We start from the raw sequence: 17,491 nt of genomic DNA, 5'->3' as shown, positions 1-17,491 counted from the left end.
AAACCATCTTAGCATGACAAACCAGAATATATATGGTTTAGGGGTGGGGATCTTGACCACTTAGAAGATATTAGAACTTTCTTAAATGGCAGGGGGTGGGGGTGACCCCTGGGGACTAACCCTGTATTTCATTTAATGGGCTTTATCATTTAGAACATTTTCAATTAAAAAGATTGTGTCTATCACAAACGGTTTTCAATTTATAATCATTTGAAAATTTAAAAAAATAAAATCCCGTAGGGTTCTATAGTTAAACCCTCTTTTCTTTTTGCCCCTCAAAGTACCCCTTTATAAACCCCATTGCACAAACAAAACCCTGATTGCACCACTAGACATGTTAGTCTAACATATTGTGAAACCCTAAGTTAATCTGACAAGCGGTTTTGGAGAACAGGTGCGGACAAGTTCAAATTTAAAAGCGGCGGAAGAAGAAGAAGAAGAAGAAGAAGAAGAAGAAGAAGAAGAAGAAGAATAATAACAAGAAATGATTGTAACAGGATGCTGTTACGAAGTCTCCCAAACGAAGCTCCCATAATTCGTAATTCCCAGGGTCGCCTGACATTGGGCAACGTCCAGTGAAAATTGGTTTGGTCCAGTAAAGTTATATGCATTAGTGATGCCTGGGGACTAACCTTGTTTATCATTCAAATCATCTTGGCATGACAAACCAGAATATATATGGTTTAGGGGTGGGGATCTCTACCATTTACAAGATACAAGAACATTGGGGGTGGGGAGGAACCCCTGGGGACTGGCCCTATACGTCATTCAAATGTTCATTACATGACGAACAGGAATATATATGGTTTAGGGGTGGGGATCTCAACTATTTACAAGATATTAGAACTTTCTCAAATGGCAGGGGGTCGGGATGACCCCTGGGGACTAACCCTGTATATCATTCAAACCATCTTAGCATGACAAACCAGAATATATATGATTTAGGGGTGGGGATCTTGACCACTTAGAAGATATTTGAACTTTCGTAAATGGCAGGGAGTGGGGGTGACCCCTGGGGACTAACCCTGTATAACATTTGATGTGCTTTATTATGACGAACCAGACTATATATGGTTTAGGGGTGGGGATCTCGACCATTTACAAGATATTAGAACTTTCTCAAATGGCAAGGGGTCTGGATGACCCCTGGGGACTAACCCTGTATATCATTCAAACCATCTTCGCATGACAAACCAGAATATATATGGTTTAGGGGTGGGGATCTTGACCACTTACAAGATATTAGAACTTTCTTAAATGGCAGGGGGTGGGGTGACCCCTGGGGACTAACCCTGTGTAACATTTGATGTGCTTTATCATGACAAACCAGAATATATATGGTTTAGGGGTGGGGATGTCGACCATTTACAAGATATTAGAACTTTCTCAGATGGCAGGGGGTCGGGATGACCCCTGGGGACTAACCCTGTATATCATTCAAACCATCCTAGCATGACAAACCAGAATATATATGGTTTAGGGGTGGGGATCTTGACCACTTACAAGATATTAGAACTTTCTTAAATGGCAGGGGGTGGGGGTGACCCCTGGGGACTAACCCTGTATTACATTTGATGTGCTTTATCATGACAAACCAGAATATATATGGTTTAGGGGTGGGGATCTCGACCATTTACAAGATATTAGAACTTTCTCAAATGGCAGGGGGTCGGGATGACCCCTGGGGACTAACCCTGTATATCATTCAAACCATCTTAGCATGACAAACCAGAATATATATGGTTTAGGGGTGGGGATCTTGACCACTTACAAGATATTAGAACTTTCTTAAATGGCAGGGGGTGGGGGTGACCCCTGGGGATTAACCCTGTATAACATTTGATGTGCTTTATCATGACAAACCAGAATATATATGGTTTAGGGGTGGGGATCTCGACCATTTACAAGATATTAGAACTTTCTCAGATGGCAGGGGGTCGGGATGACCCCTTGGGACTAACCCTGTATTACATTTGATGTGCTTTATCATGACAAACCAGAATATATATGGTTTAGGGGTGGGGATCTTGACCACTAAGAAGATATTAGAACTTTCTTAAATGGCAGGGGGTGGGGGTGACCCCTGGGGACTAACCCTGTATAACATTTGATGTGCTTTATCATGACAAACCAGAATATATATGGTTTAGGGGTGGGGATCTCGACCATTTACAAGATATTAGAACTTTCTCAAATGGCAGGGGGTAGGGATGACCCCTGGGGACTAACTCTGTATATCATTCAAACCATCTTAGCATGACAAACCAGAATATATATGGTTTAGGGGTGGGGATCTTGACCACTTAGATATTAGAACTTTCTTAAATGGCAGGGGATGGGGGTGACCCCTGGGGACTAACCCTGTATTTCATTTAATGGGCTTTATCATTTAGAACATTTTCAATTAAAAAGATTGTGTCTATCACAAACGGTTTTCAATTTATAATCATTTGAAAATTTTAAAAAATAAAATCCCATAGGGTTCTATAGTAAAACCCTCTTTTCTTTTTGCCCCTCAAAGTACCCCTTTATAAACCCCATTGCACAAACAAAACCCTGATTGCACCACTAGACATGTTAGTCTAACATATTGTGAAACCCTAAGTTAATCTGACAAGCGGTTTTGGAGAACAGGTGCGGACAAGTTCAAATTTAAAAGCGGCCGAAGAAGAAGAAGAAGAAGAAGAAGAAGAAGAAGAAGAAGAAGAAGAAGAAGAAGAAGAAGAAGAAGAAGAATAATAATAATAACAAGAAATGATTGTTACAGGATGCTGTTACGAAGTCTCCCAAACGAAGCTCCCATAATTCGTAATTCACAGGGTCGCCTGACATTGGGCAAGGTCCAGTGAAAATTGGTTTGGTCCAGTAAAGTTATATGCATTAGTGATGCCTGGGGACTAACCTTGTATATCATTCAAATCATCTTGGCATGACAAACCAGAATATATATGGTTTAGGGGTGGGGATCTCGACCATTTACAAGATACTAGAACATTGGGGGTGGGGAGGAACCCCTAGGGACTGACCGTATACGTCATTCAAATGTTCGAGACATGACAAATAGGAATATATATGGTTTAGGGGTGGGGATCTCGACCATTTACAAGATATTAGAACTTTCTTAAATGGCAGGGGGTGGGGATGACCCCTAGGGACTAACCCTGTATTTCATTTGATGTGCTTTATCATGACCAACCAGAATAAATATGGTTTAGGGGTGGGGATCTCGACCATTTACAAGATATTTGAACTTTCTCAAATGGCAGGGGGTCGGGATGACCCCTGGGGACTAACCCTGTATATCATTCAAACCATCTTAGGATAACAAACCAAAATATATATGGTTTAGGGGTGGGGATCTTGACCACTTACAAGGTATTAGAACTTTCTTAAATGGCAGGGGGTCGGGATGACCCCTGGGGACTAACCCTGTATATCATTCAAACCATCTTAGCATGACAAACCAGAATATATATGGTTTAGGGGTGGGGATCTTGACCACTTACAAGATATTAGAACTTTCTTAAATGGCAGGGGGAGGGGGTGACCCCTGGGGACTACCCTGTATTTCATTTGATGTGCTTTATCATGACAAACCAGAATATATATGGTTTAGGGGTGGGGATCTCGACCATTTACAAGATATTAGAACTTTCTCAAATGGCAGGGGGTCGGGATGACCCCTGGGGACTAACCCTGTATTACATTTGATGTGCTTTATCATGACAAACCAGAATATATATGGTTTAGGGGTGGGGATCTTGACCACTAAGAAGATATTAGAACTTTCTTAAATGGCAGGGGGTGGGGGTGACCCCTGGGGACTAACCCTGTATAACATTTGATGTGCTTTATCATGACAAACCAGAATATATATGGTTTAGGGGTGGGGATCTCGACCATTTACAAGATATTAGAACTTTCTCAAATGGCAGGGGGTAGGGATGACCCCTGGGGACTAACTCTGTATATCATTCAAACCATCTTAGCATGACAAACCAGAATATATATGGTTTAGGGGTGGGGATCTTGACCACTTAGATATTAGAACTTTCTTAAATGGCAGGGGATGGGGGTGACCCCTGGGGACTAACCCTGTATATCATTCAAACCATCTTAGCATGACAAACCAGAATATATATGGTTTAGGGGTGGGGATCTTGACCACTTAGAAGATATTAGAACTTTCTTAAATGGCAGGGGGTGGGGGTGACCCCTGGGGACTAACCCTGTATTTCATTTAATGGGCTTTATCATTTAGAACATTTTCAATTAAAAAGATTGTGTCTATCACAAACGGTTTTCAATTTATAATCATTTGAAAATTTAAAAAAATAAAATCCCGTAGGGTTCTATAGTTAAACCCTCTTTTCTTTTTGCCCCTCAAAGTACCCCTTTATAAACCCCATTGCACAAACAAAACCCTGATTGCACCACTAGACATGTTAGTCTAACATATTGTGAAACCCTAAGTTAATCTGACAAGCGGTTTTGGAGAACAGGTGCGGACAAGTTCAAATTTAAAAGCGGCGGAAGAAGAAGAAGAAGAAGAAGAAGAAGAAGAAGAAGAAGAAGAAGAATAATAACAAGAAATGATTGTAACAGGATGCTGTTACGAAGTCTCCCAAACGAAGCTCCCATAATTCGTAATTCCCAGGGTCGCCTGACATTGGGCAACGTCCAGTGAAAATTGGTTTGGTCCAGTAAAGTTATATGCATTAGTGATGCCTGGGGACTAACCTTGTTTATCATTCAAATCATCTTGGCATGACAAACCAGAATATATATGGTTTAGGGGTGGGGATCTCTACCATTTACAAGATACAAGAACATTGGGGGTGGGGAGGAACCCCTGGGGACTGGCCCTATACGTCATTCAAATGTTCATTACATGACGAACAGGAATATATATGGTTTAGGGGTGGGGATCTCAACTATTTACAAGATATTAGAACTTTCTCAAATGGCAGGGGGTCGGGATGACCCCTGGGGACTAACCCTGTATATCATTCAAACCATCTTAGCATGACAAACCAGAATATATATGATTTAGGGGTGGGGATCTTGACCACTTAGAAGATATTTGAACTTTCGTAAATGGCAGGGAGTGGGGGTGACCCCTGGGGACTAACCCTGTATAACATTTGATGTGCTTTATTATGACGAACCAGACTATATATGGTTTAGGGGTGGGGATCTCGACCATTTACAAGATATTAGAACTTTCTCAAATGGCAAGGGGTCTGGATGACCCCTGGGGACTAACCCTGTATATCATTCAAACCATCTTCGCATGACAAACCAGAATATATATGGTTTAGGGGTGGGGATCTTGACCACTTACAAGATATTAGAACTTTCTTAAATGGCAGGGGGTGGGGTGACCCCTGGGGACTAACCCTGTGTAACATTTGATGTGCTTTATCATGACAAACCAGAATATATATGGTTTAGGGGTGGGGATGTCGACCATTTACAAGATATTAGAACTTTCTCAGATGGCAGGGGGTCGGGATGACCCCTGGGGACTAACCCTGTATATCATTCAAACCATCCTAGCATGACAAACCAGAATATATATGGTTTAGGGGTGGGGATCTTGACCACTTACAAGATATTAGAACTTTCTTAAATGGCAGGGGGTGGGGGTGACCCCTGGGGACTAACCCTGTATTACATTTGATGTGCTTTATCATGACAAACCAGAATATATATGGTTTAGGGGTGGGGATCTCGACCATTTACAAGATATTAGAACTTTCTCAAATGGCAGGGGGTCGGGATGACCCCTGGGGACTAACCCTGTATATCATTCAAACCATCTTAGCATGACAAACCAGAATATATATGGTTTAGGGGTGGGGATCTTGACCACTTACAAGATATTAGAACTTTCTTAAATGGCAGGGGGTGGGGGTGACCCCTGGGGATTAACCCTGTATAACATTTGATGTGCTTTATCATGACAAACCAGAATATATATGGTTTAGGGGTGGGGATCTCGACCATTTACAAGATATTAGAACTTTCTCAGATGGCAGGGGGTCGGGATGACCCCTGGGGACTAACCCTGTATTACATTTGATGTGCTTTATCATGACAAACCAGAATATATATGGTTTAGGGGTGGGGATCTTGACCACTAAGAAGATATTAGAACTTTCTTAAATGGCAGGGGGTGGGGGTGACCCCTGGGGACTAACCCTGTATAACATTTGATGTGCTTTATCATGACAAACCAGAATATATATGGTTTAGGGGTGGGGATCTCGACCATTTACAAGATATTAGAACTTTCTCAAATGGCAGGGGGTAGGGATGACCCCTGGGGACTAACTCTGTATATCATTCAAACCATCTTAGCATGACAAACCAGAATATATATGGTTTAGGGGTGGGGATCTTGACCACTTAGATATTAGAACTTTCTTAAATGGCAGGGGATGGGGGTGACCCCTGGGGACTAACCCTGTATTTCATTTAATGGGCTTTATCATTTAGAACATTTTCAATTAAAAAGATTGTGTCTATCACAAACGGTTTTCAATTTATAATCATTTGAAAATTTTAAAAAATAAAATCCCATAGGGTTCTATAGTAAAACCCTCTTTTCTTTTTGCCCCTCAAAGTACCCCTTTATAAACCCCATTGCACAAACAAAACCCTGATTGCACCACTAGACATGTTAGTCTAACATATTGTGAAACCCTAAGTTAATCTGACAAGCGGTTTTGGAGAACAGGTGCGGACAAGTTCAAATTTAAAAGCGGCCGAAGAAGAAGAAGAAGAAGAAGAAGAAGAAGAAGAAGAAGAAGAAGAAGAATAATAATAATAACAAGAAATGATTGTTACAGGATGCTGTTACGAAGTCTCCCAAACGAAGCTCCCATAATTCGTAATTCACAGGGTCGCCTGACATTGGGCAAGGTCCAGTGAAAATTGGTTTGGTCCAGTAAAGTTATATGCATTAGTGATGCCTGGGGACTAACCTTGTATATCATTCAAATCATCTTGGCATGACAAACCAGAATATATATGGTTTAGGGGTGGGGATCTCGACCATTTACAAGATACTAGAACATTGGGGGTGGGGAGGAACCCCTAGGGACTGACCGTATACGTCATTCAAATGTTCGAGACATGACAAATAGGAATATATATGGTTTAGGGGTGGGGATCTCGACCATTTACAAGATATTAGAACTTTCTTAAATGGCAGGGGGTGGGGATGACCCCTAGGGACTAACCCTGTATTTCATTTGATGTGCTTTATCATGACCAACCAGAATAAATATGGTTTAGGGGTGGGGATCTCGACCATTTACAAGATATTTGAACTTTCTCAAATGGCAGGGGGTCGGGATGACCCCTGGGGACTAACCCTGTATATCATTCAAACCATCTTAGGATAACAAACCAAAATATATATGGTTTAGGGGTGGGGATCTTGACCACTTACAAGGTATTAGAACTTTCTTAAATGGCAGGGGGTCGGGATGACCCCTGGGGACTAACCCTGTATATCATTCAAACCATCTTAGCATGACAAACCAGAATATATATGGTTTAGGGGTGGGGATCTTGACCACTTACAAGATATTAGAACTTTCTTAAATGGCAGGGGGAGGGGGTGACCCCTGGGGACTACCCTGTATTTCATTTGATGTGCTTTATCATGACAAACCAGAATATATATGGTTTAGGGGTGGGGATCTCGACCATTTACAAGATATTAGAACTTTCTCAAATGGCAGGGGGTCGGGATGACCCCTGGGGACTAACCCTGTATTACATTTGATGTGCTTTATCATGACAAACCAGAATATATATGGTTTAGGGGTGGGGATCTTGACCACTAAGAAGATATTAGAACTTTCTTAAATGGCAGGGGGTGGGGGTGACCCCTGGGGACTAACCCTGTATAACATTTGATGTGCTTTATCATGACAAACCAGAATATATATGGTTTAGGGGTGGGGATCTCGACCATTTACAAGATATTAGAACTTTCTCAAATGGCAGGGGGTAGGGATGACCCCTGGGGACTAACTCTGTATATCATTCAAACCATCTTAGCATGACAAACCAGAATATATATGGTTTAGGGGTGGGGATCTTGACCACTTAGATATTAGAACTTTCTTAAATGGCAGGGGATGGGGGTGACCCCTGGGGACTAACCCTGTATTTCATTTAATGGGCTTTATCATTTAGAACATTTTCAATTAAAAAGATTGTGTCTATCACAAACGGTTTTCAATTTATAATCATTTGAAAATTTTAAAAAATAAAATCCCATAGGGTTCTATAGTAAAACCCTCTTTTCTTTTTGCCCCTCAAAGTACCCCTTTATAAACCCCATTGCACAAACAAAACCCTGATTGCACCACTAGACATGTTAGTCTAACATATTGTGAAACCCTAAGTTAATCTGACAAGCGGTTTTGGAGAACAGGTGCGGACAAGTTCAAATTTAAAAGCGGCCGAAGAAGAAGAAGAAGAAGAAGAATAATAATAATAACAAGAAATGATTGTTACAGGATGCTGTTACGAAGTCTCCCAAACGAAGCTCCCATAATTCGTAATTCACAGGGTCGCCTGACATTGGGCAAGGTCCAGTGAAAATTGGTTTGGTCCAGTAAAGTTATATGCATTAGTGATGCCTGGGGACTAACCTTGTATATCATTCAAATCATCTTGGCATGACAAACCAGAATATATATGGTTTAGGGGTGGGGATCTCGACCATTTACAAGATACTAGAACATTGGGGGTGGGGAGGAACCCCTAGGGACTGACCGTATACGTCATTCAAATGTTCGAGACATGACAAATAGGAATATATATGGTTTAGGGGTGGGGATCTCGACCATTTACAAGATATTAGAACTTTCTTAAATGGCAGGGGGTGGGGATGACCCCTAGGGACTAACCCTGTATTTCATTTGATGTGCTTTATCATGACCAACCAGAATAAATATGGTTTAGGGGTGGGGATCTCGACCATTTACAAGATATTTGAACTTTCTCAAATGGCAGGGGGTCGGGATGACCCCTGGGGACTAACCCTGTATATCATTCAAACCATCTTAGGATAACAAACCAAAATATATATGGTTTAGGGGTGGGGATCTTGACCACTTACAAGGTATTAGAACTTTCTTAAATGGCAGGGGGTCGGGATGACCCCTGGGGACTAACCCTGTATATCATTCAAACCATCTTAGCATGACAAACCAGAATATATATGGTTTAGGGGTGGGGATCTTGACCACTTACAAGATATTAGAACTTTCTTAAATGGCAGGGGGAGGGGGTGACCCCTGGGGACTACCCTGTATTTCATTTGATGTGCTTTATCATGACAAACCAGAATATATATGGTTTAGGGGTGGGGATCTCGACCATTTACAAGATATTAGAACTTTCTCAAATGGCAGGGGGTCGGGATGACCCCTGGGGACTAACCCTGTATTACATTTGATGTGCTTTATCATGACAAACCAGAATATATATGGTTTAGGGGTGGGGATCTTGACCACTAAGAAGATATTAGAACTTTCTTAAATGGCAGGGGGTGGGGGTGACCCCTGGGGACTAACCCTGTATAACATTTGATGTGCTTTATCATGACAAACCAGAATATATATGGTTTAGGGGTGGGGATCTCGACCATTTACAAGATATTAGAACTTTCTCAAATGGCAGGGGGTAGGGATGACCCCTGGGGACTAACTCTGTATATCATTCAAACCATCTTAGCATGACAAACCAGAATATATATGGTTTAGGGGTGGGGATCTTGACCACTTAGATATTAGAACTTTCTTAAATGGCAGGGGATGGGGGTGACCCCTGGGGACTAACCCTGTATTTCATTTAATGGGCTTTATCATTTAGAACATTTTCAATTAAAAAGATTGTGTCTATCACAAACGGTTTTCAATTTATAATCATTTGAAAATTTTAAAAAATAAAATCCCATAGGGTTCTATAGTAAAACCCTCTTTTCTTTTTGCCCCTCAAAGTACCCCTTTATAAACCCCATTGCACAAACAAAACCCTGATTGCACCACTAGACATGTTAGTCTAACATATTGTGAAACCCTAAGTTAATCTGACAAGCGGTTTTGGAGAACAGGTGCGGACAAGTTCAAATTTAAAAGCGGCCGAAGAAGAAGAAGAAGAAGAAGAAGAATAATAATAATAACAAGAAATGATTGTTACAGGATGCTGTTACGAAGTCTCCCAAACGAAGCTCCCATAATTCGTAATTCACAGGGTCGCCTGACATTGGGCAAGGTCCAGTGAAAATTGGTTTGGTCCAGTAAAGTTATATGCATTAGTGATGCCTGGGGACTAACCTTGTATATCATTCAAATCATCTTGGCATGACAAACCAGAATATATATGGTTTAGGGGTGGGGATCTCGACCATTTACAAGATACTAGAACATTGGGGGTGGGGAGGAACCCCTAGGGACTGACCGTATACGTCATTCAAATGTTCGAGACATGACAAATAGGAATATATATGGTTTAGGGGTGGGGATCTCGACCATTTACAAGATATTAGAACTTTCTTAAATGGCAGGGGGTGGGGATGACCCCTAGGGACTAACCCTGTATTTCATTTGATGTGCTTTATCATGACCAACCAGAATAAATATGGTTTAGGGGTGGGGATCTCGACCATTTACAAGATATTTGAACTTTCTCAAATGGCAGGGGGTCGGGATGACCCCTGGGGACTAACCCTGTATATCATTCAAACCATCTTAGGATAACAAACCAAAATATATATGGTTTAGGGGTGGGGATCTTGACCACTTACAAGGTATTAGAACTTTCTTAAATGGCAGGGGGTCGGGATGACCCCTGGGGACTAACCCTGTATATCATTCAAACCATCTTAGCATGACAAACCAGAATATATATGGTTTAGGGGTGGGGATCTTGACCACTTACAAGATATTAGAACTTTCTTAAATGGCAGGGGGAGGGGGTGACCCCTGGGGACTACCCTGTATTTCATTTGATGTGCTTTATCATGACAAACCAGAATATATATGGTTTAGGGGTGGGGATCTCGACCATTTACAAGATATTAGAACTTTCTCAAATGGCAGGGGGTCGGGATGACCCCTGGGGAATAACCCTGTATATCATTCAAACCATCTTAGCATGACAAACCAGAATATATATGGTTAAGGGGTGGGGATCTTGACCACTTAGAAGATATTTGAACTTTCTTAAATGGCAGGGGGTGGGGTGACCCCTGGGGACTGACCCTGTATTTCATTTGATGTGCTTTATCATGACAAACCAGAATATATATGGTTTAGGGGTGGGGATCTCGACCATTTACAAGATATTAGAACTTTCTCAAATGGCAGGGGGTCGGGATGACCCCTGGGGACTAACCCTGTATATCATTCAAACCATCTTAGCATGACAAACCAGAATATATATGGTTTAGGGGTGGGGATCTTGACCACTTAGAAGATATTAGAACTTTCTTAAATGGCAGGGGGTGGGCATGACCCCTGGGGACTAACCCTGTATTTCATTTGATGTGCTTTATCATGACAAACCAGAATATATATGGTTTAGGGGTGGGGATCTCGACCATTTACAAGATATTTGAACTTTCTCAAATGGCAGGGGGTCGGGATGACCCCTGGGGACTAACCCTGTATATCATTCAAACCATCTTAGGATAACAAACCAAAATATATATGGTTTAGGGGTGGGGATCTTGACCACTTACAAGGTATTAGAACTTTCTTAAATGGCAGGGGGTCGGGATGACCCCTGGGGACTAACCCTGTATATCATTCAAACCATCTTAGCATGACAAACCAGAATATATATGGTTTAGGGGTGGGGATCTTGACCACTTACAAGATATTAGAACTTTCTTAAATGGCAGGGGGTGGGGGTGACCCCTGGGGACTACCCTATATTTCATTTGATGTGCTTTATCATGACAAACCAGAATATATATGGTTTAGGGGTGGGGATCTCGACCATTTACAGGATATTAGAACTTTCTCAAATGGCAGGGGGTCGGGATGACCCCTGGGGACTAACCCTATATATCATTCAAACCATCTTAGCATGACAAACCAGAATATATATGGTTTAGGGGTGGGGATCTTGACCACTTAGAAGATATTTGAACTTTCTTAAATGGCAGGGGGTGGGGTGACCCCTGGGGACTGACCCTGTATTTCATTTGATGTGCTTTATCATGACAAACCAGAATATATGGTTTAGGGGTAGGGATCTCGACCATTTACAAGATATTAGAACTTTCTCAAATGGCAGGGGGTCGGGATGACCCCTGGGGACTAACCCTGTATATCATTCAAACCATCTTAGCATGACAAACCCGAATATATATGGTTTAGGGGTGGGGATCTTGACCACTTAGAAGATATTAGAACTTTCTTAAATGGCAGGGGGTGGGGATGACCCCTGGGGACTAACCCTGTATTTCATTTGATGTGCTTTATCATGACAAACCAGAATATATATGGTTTAGGGGTGGGGATCTCGACCATTTACAAGATATTTGAACTTTCTCAAATGGCAGGGGGTCGGGATGACCCCTGGGGACTAACCCTGTATATCATTCAAACCATCTTAGGATAACAAACCAAAATATATATGGTTTAGGGGTGGGGATCTTGACCACTTACAAGGTATTAGAACTTTCTTAAATGGCAGGGGGTGGGGGTGGCCCCTGGGGACTAACCCTGTATTTCATTTAATGGGCTTTATCATTTAGAACATTTTCAATTAAAAAGATTGTGTCTATCACAAACGGTTTTCAATTTATAATCATTTGAAAATTTTTAAAAATAAAATCCCATAGGGTTCTATAGTAAAACCCTCTTTTCTTTTTGCCCCTCAAAGTACCCCTTTATAAACCCCAATGCACAAACAAAACCCTGATTGCACCACTAGACATGTTAGTCTAACATATTGTGAAACCCTAAGTTAATCTGACAAGCGGTTTTTGAGAACGGGTGCGGACAAGTTCAAATTTAAAAGCGGCGGAAGAAGAAGAAGAAGAAGAAGAAGAAGAAGAAGAAGAATAATAACAAGAAATGATTGTAACAGGATGCTGTTACGAAGTCTCCCAAACGAAGCTCCCATAATTCGTAATTCCCAGGGTCGCCTGACATTGGGCAACGTCCAGTGAAAATTGGTTTGGTCCAGTAAAGTTATATGCATTAGTGATGCCTGGGGACTAACCTTGTTTATCATTCAAATCATCTTGGCATGACAAACCAGAATATATATGGTTTAGGGGTGGGGATCTCTACCATTTACAAGATACAAGAACATTGGGGGTGGGGAGGAACCCCTGGGGACTGGCCCTATACGTCATTCAAATGTTCATTACATGACGAACAGGAATATATATGGTTTAGGGGTGGGGATCTCAACTATTTACAAGATATTAGAACTTTCTCAAATGGCAGGGGGTCGGGATGACCCCTGGGGACTAACCCTGTATATCATTCAAACCATCTTAGCATGACAAACCAGAATATATATGATTTAGGGGTGGGGATCTTGACCACTTAGAAGATATTTGAACTTTCGTAAATGGCAGGGAGTGGGGGTGACCCCTGGGGACTAACCCTGTATAACATTTGATGTGCTTTATTATGACGAACCAGACTATATATGGTTTAGGGGTGGGGATCTCGACCATTTACAAGATATTAGAACTTTCTCAAATGGCAAGGGGTCTGGATGACCCCTGGGGACTAACCCTGTATATCATTCAAACCATCTTCGCATGACAAACCAGAATATATATGGTTTAGGGGTGGGGATCTTGACCACTTACAAGATATTAGAACTTTCTTAAATGGCAGGGGGTGGGGTGACCCCTGGGGACTAACCCTGTGTAACATTTGATGTGCTTTATCATGACAAACCAGAATATATATGGTTTAGGGGTGGGGATGTCGACCATTTACAAGATATTAGAACTTTCTCAGATGGCAGGGGGTCGGGATGACCCCTGGGGACTAACCCTGTATATCATTCAAACCATCCTAGCATGACAAACCAGAATATATATGGTTTAGGGGTGGGGATCTTGACCACTTACAAGATATTAGAACTTTCTTAAATGGCAGGGGGTGGGGGTGACCCCTGGGGACTAACCCTGTATTACATTTGATGTGCTTTATCATGACAAACCAGAATATATATGGTTTAGGGGTGGGGATCTCGACCATTTACAAGATATTAGAACTTTCTCAAATGGCAGGGGGTCGGGATGACCCCTGGGGACTAACCCTGTATATCATTCAAACCATCTTAGCATGACAAACCAGAATATATATGGTTTAGGGGTGGGGATCTTGACCACTTACAAGATATTAGAACTTTCTTAAATGGCAGGGGGTGGGGGTGACCCCTGGGGATTAACCCTGTATAACATTTGATGTGCTTTATCATGACAAACCAGAATATATATGGTTTAGGGGTGGGGATCTCGACCATTTACAAGATATTAGAACTTTCTCAGATGGCAGGGGGTCGGGATGACCCCTGGGGACTAACCCTGTATTACATTTGATGTGCTTTATCATGACAAACCAGAATATATATGGTTTAGGGGTGGGGATCTTGACCACTAAGAAGATATTAGAACTTTCTTAAATGGCAGGGGGTGGGGGTGACCCCTGGGGACTAACCCTGTATAACATTTGATGTGCTTTATCATGACAAACCAGAATATATATGGTTTAGGGGTGGGGATCTCGACCATTTACAAGATATTAGAACTTTCTCAAATGGCAGGGGGTAGGGATGACCCCTGGGGACTAACTCTGTATATCATTCAAACCATCTTAGCATGACAAACCAGAATATATATGGTTTAGGGGTGGGGATCTTGACCACTTAGATATTAGAACTTTCTTAAATGGCAGGGGATGGGGGTGACCCCTGGGGACTAACCCTGTATTTCATTTAATGGGCTTTATCATTTAGAACATTTTCAATTAAAAAGATTGTGTCTATCACAAACGGTTTTCAATTTATAATCATTTGAAAATTTTAAAAAATAAAATCCCATAGGGTTCTATAGTAAAACCCTCTTTTCTTTTTGCCCCTCAAAGTACCCCTTTATAAACCCCATTGCACAAACAAAACCCTGATTGCACCACTAGACATGTTAGTCTAACATATTGTGAAACCCTAAGTTAATCTGACAAGCGGTTTTGGAGAACAGGTGCGGACAAGTTCAAATTTAAAAGCGGCCGAAGAAGAAGAAGAAGAAGAAGAAGAAGAAGAAGAAGAAGAAGAAGAAGAAGAATAATAATAATAACAAGAAATGATTGTTACAGGATGCTGTTACGAAGTCTCCCAAACGAAGCTCCCATAATTCGTAATTCACAGGGTCGCCTGACATTGGGCAAGGTCCAGTGAAAATTGGTTTGGTCCAGTAAAGTTATATGCATTAGTGATGCCTGGGGACTAACCTTGTATATCATTCAAATCATCTTGGCATGACAAACCAGAATATATATGGTTTAGGGGTGGGGATCTCGACCATTTACAAGATACTAGAACATTGGGGGTGGGGAGGAACCCCTAGGGACTGACCGTATACGTCATTCAAATGTTCGAGACATGACAAATAGGAATATATATGGTTTAGGGGTGGGGATCTCGACCATTTACAAGATATTAGAACTTTCTTAAATGGCAGGGGGTGGGGATGACCCCTAGGGACTAACCCTGTATTTCATTTGATGTGCTTTATCATGACCAACCAGAATAAATATGGTTTAGGGGTGGGGATCTCGACCATTTACAAGATATTTGAACTTTCTCAAATGGCAGGGGGTCGGGATGACCCCTGGGGACTAACCCTGTATATCATTCAAACCATCTTAGGATAACAAACCAAAATATATATGGTTTAGGGGTGGGGATCTTGACCACTTACAAGGTATTAGAACTTTCTTAAATGGCAGGGGGTCGGGATGACCCCTGGGGACTAACCCTGTATATCATTCAAACCATCTTAGCATGACAAACCAGAATATATATGGTTTAGGGGTGGGGATCTTGACCACTTACAAGATATTAGAACTTTCTTAAATGGCAGGGGGAGGGGGTGACCCCTGGGGACTACCCTGTATTTCATTTGATGTGCTTTATCATGACAAACCAGAATATATATGGTTTAGGGGTGGGGATCTCGACCATTTACAAGATATTAGAACTTTCTCAAATGGCAGGGGGTCGGGATGACCCCTGGGGACTAACCCTGTATTACATTTGATGTGCTTTATCATGACAAACCAGAATATATATGGTTTAGGGGTGGGGATCTTGACCACTAAGAAGATATTAGAACTTTCTTAAATGGCAGGGGGTGGGGGTGACCCCTGGGGACTAACCCTGTATAACATTTGATGTGCTTTATCATGACAAACCAGAATATATATGGTTTAGGGGTGGGGATCTCGACCATTTACAAGATATTAGAACTTTCTCAAATGGCAGGGGGTAGGGATGACCCCTGGGGACTAACTCTGTATATCATTCAAACCATCTTAGCATGACAAACCAGAATATATATGGTTTAGGGGTGGGGATCTTGACCACTTAGATATTAGAACTTTCTTAAATGGCAGGGGATGGGGGTGACCCCTGGGGACTAACCCTGTATTTCATTTAATGGGCTTTATCATTTAGAACATTTTCAATTAAAAAGATTGTGTCTATCACAAACGGTTTTCAATTTATAATCATTTGAAAATTTTAAAAAATAAAATCCCATAGGGTTCTATAGTAAAACCCTCTTTTCTTTTTGCCCCTCAAAGTACCCCTTTATAAACCCCATTGCACAAACAAAACCCTGATTGCACCACTAGACATGTTAGTCTAACATATTGTGAAACCCTAAGTTAATCTGACAAGCGGTTTTGGAGAACAGGTGCGGACAAGTTCAAATTTAAAAGCGGCCGAAGAAGAAGAAGAAGAAGAAGAATAATAATAATAACAAGAAATGATTGTTACAGGATGCTGTTACGAAGTCTCCCAAACGAAGCTCCCATAATTCGTAATTCACAGGGTCGCCTGACATTGGGCAAGGTCCAGTGAAAATTGGTTTGGTCCAGTAAAGTTATATGCATTAGTGATGCCTGGGGACTAACCTTGTATATCATTCAAATCATCTTGGCATGACAAACCAGAATATATATGGTTTAGGGGTGGGGATCTCGACCATTTACAAGATACTAGAACATTGGGGGTGGGGAGGAACCCCTAGGGACTGACCGTATACGTCATTCAAATGTTCGAGACATGACAAATAGGAATATATATGGTTTAGGGGTGGGGATCTCGACCATTTACAAGATATTAGAACTTTCTTAAATGGCAGGGGGTCGGGATGACCCCTAGGGACTAACCCTGTATTTCATTTGATGTGCTTTATCATGAC

The 17,491-nt window shown here is 41.6% G+C and overlaps 1 protein-coding gene and 1 long non-coding RNA gene across 2 annotated transcripts in view; both read right to left on the bottom strand.

Moving 5' to 3' along the window:
- LOC127709813 (tether containing UBX domain for GLUT4-like) overlaps positions 1-17,491 on the bottom strand; it is a 71,785-nt gene that overhangs the window by 13,017 nt on the left and 41,277 nt on the right. The gene's annotated exons all lie outside the window — the stretch shown is intronic.
- LOC127709814 (uncharacterized) lies at positions 446-17,010 on the bottom strand. Its single transcript, XR_007985774.1, has 4 exons — positions 12,227-17,010; positions 11,287-11,960; positions 2,903-5,394; positions 446-632 (listed from the first exon to the last, which is right to left on the bottom strand). It is a non-coding gene; the product is annotated as an uncharacterized LOC127709814 (long non-coding RNA).

Source organism: Mytilus californianus, unplaced genomic scaffold (genome assembly GCF_021869535.1).
Source record: "Mytilus californianus isolate M0D057914Y unplaced genomic scaffold, xbMytCali1.0.p SCAF_7, whole genome shotgun sequence".
NCBI lineage: Eukaryota > Metazoa > Mollusca > Bivalvia > Mytilida > Mytilidae > Mytilus > Mytilus californianus.
This window is presented reverse-complemented; position numbering and strand designations above follow the sequence as displayed.